This window comes from Meleagris gallopavo, chromosome 19 (genome assembly GCF_000146605.3).
Source record: "Meleagris gallopavo isolate NT-WF06-2002-E0010 breed Aviagen turkey brand Nicholas breeding stock chromosome 19, Turkey_5.1, whole genome shotgun sequence".
Taxonomy (NCBI): domain Eukaryota; kingdom Metazoa; phylum Chordata; class Aves; order Galliformes; family Phasianidae; genus Meleagris; species Meleagris gallopavo.
In genome coordinates this window covers 340354-342403 of record NC_015029.2, presented here as the reverse complement: position 1 = coordinate 342403, position 2050 = coordinate 340354, and positions in this window count along the sequence as shown.

Here is a 2050-nt window from a genome sequence, read left to right as displayed (position 1 = left end):
TGGTGTTTTGCTTTTTTTTTAATGGTTTTGATTGTATTTCTAGTTTTTAAAAAGTGAAAATATCTTTGTAGTGATGGCTAGTTTCCCAGCTGCCTCCTCCCTGCCATGTAGAGCAGGGCTGGGGTGCTGCGGGGTGGGGGTCTCCTGCAGGCTCTGTGCCTGTCCAGGCAGCCGGGGGGAGCCGAGGGCCGTGATGGTGCTGGGGGAGCCCGGCAGTCCCCACCCCCCTGCCCACAGCACAGGAGAAAGGGTTGTGTTGCACCCGCTGTGGGCGAGTAGGGGGCAGGGAGGGCCGTGAGCCCAAGTGTCACCATGGAGCCAGTGGGGCTGACACCATCCTGTCCATGCTGCTAGCACCCCGTGCCTTTGAGCCTGCTGTAGTTGATGATTTTTTTTTCCCCTTAATCATATTCCCTCTGGCAATTAAATAAATCTCAGTTTTTTGGGGCACAAGAGCTAGTCAGCCCCTTCCTTTCTTTGCCTGCCTTGCACCAGGTGCCAGGCCGGTCCAGCTGTGCGGGTGAGCTGATGTCTGTGTCCTGGCAGGAGCTCTGCTGAACAGCAGCATTCCAGATTGCAGCAGAGCTGCTGCTTCGTGCTGCCCCAGGCTGCTTGGGTCGGTGGGTGCTGACCCTGGGGCTGCCCTGCCCTGGGTCCGGCTCTGTGCTGAGGGACCAACAACCCGTGCACAGCTCCAGGGCTGGGTTGCAGATCAGTGGGAGCACACTGCCTAGTTCTTTTTCTCTGCAAAAGCAAACGTGTGTGTATGGAGTGGGAGGGGGTCACTTTCCACACTTACAGGGCTGCTGTTTTTTCCATAGCTGCTCTTAGGAAACGTGGAAGCTCAGCCTGGTGAGGGACATTGGTGCTGGTGTGCAAGTGGTGCCCAAACCAGGAGCTGACGCCTCAAGCAATGAAGTGACCAGAGCTCTGGTGAAACCTTCTCTGAAAAGCCCCTTATGTAGTTCAGTTGGTGCCAGTAAATGATGCTCTTTGCCCTTTGGAGCTGGTTTATACCCTTGCTCCTTTGTGCTGTGCAGCACAGTTGGTGCAGGCTGCTGCTTGGGGTACCGGGGTATCCTGAAAAGGGGAGGAATGAAATTCCAGGCTGCATGCCAGCCCCACAGGCCAGCACCCTGTTGGCTCACCCTTGTGGGTAAAGAACTGAGGGGATGCACGGTGAGGGCTGGGGGATGCGCAGAGCAAGACAGGGACAGAGCACGATTATCCCAGCCCTGTCCTGCCATCCTGCCATCACCCAGCCTCAACATCTGCTGCTGGACCCAGACAGGTGCTTCTCGATGTGCGTGGGGGCTGCCCAGGGTGCCCACAGAGCAGGCTCAGGGTGCAGGCACAGGAGCAGGCAGTGCCAAGCGGGCTGGGTGCTGGGTGTGCACAGCAGATGGTGTAGGTGATGCAGGGTGTCTGTGGTGCAGGGTGTGTGTGATACAGGGTGTGTGCGATGCAGGGTGCCCAGAGTGCATGGTGTGCAGGGGGCTGGTGGTGCCAGGGTGCTGGGCGCAGGGTGTTGGTGCCAAGGATGCCAGCAGGGCAGGGTTTGCTCTCGGCTTGCTGTACAGCTCAGGACAGCCCATCTCAGCAGCTTCCTGTCACAGCATGCTGGCAGGGGAGTGAGAAACCACAGCCATTCTGTCCTGAGTTGCCTTGCACTGAGCAGACTGTGATTGCTCTCAAGTGCATCCGTCGTCCTGCTGGCACCGTGACATGTGTGGTGAGAGTGGGGTGGGAGAAATGGGTGCTGCAAGGCTATGCTAGTGCAGAATTTGGGGCACAGTAACAAAGTCCCCTCCTCGGCTGCAGGGTGCTGGGCCCCCAGCAGGATGTGGCTTCTTGCCTCGAGGTACAGGAGGGGTCGGCTCCCCCACCAAGCTAGAGATGCCACTGCGGAGGGAGCCTCTGCCACGTGGAGTCATTGCTCAGATAGGGAGCACAGAGCAATTGTAGGGCATAGGGGGAGAGGGAGGCTGGGGACTCCTAGTGCCCCTGCCTGCCCTCGGACCTGCCCAGCCCTCGAGAGATGAGCAGAGCC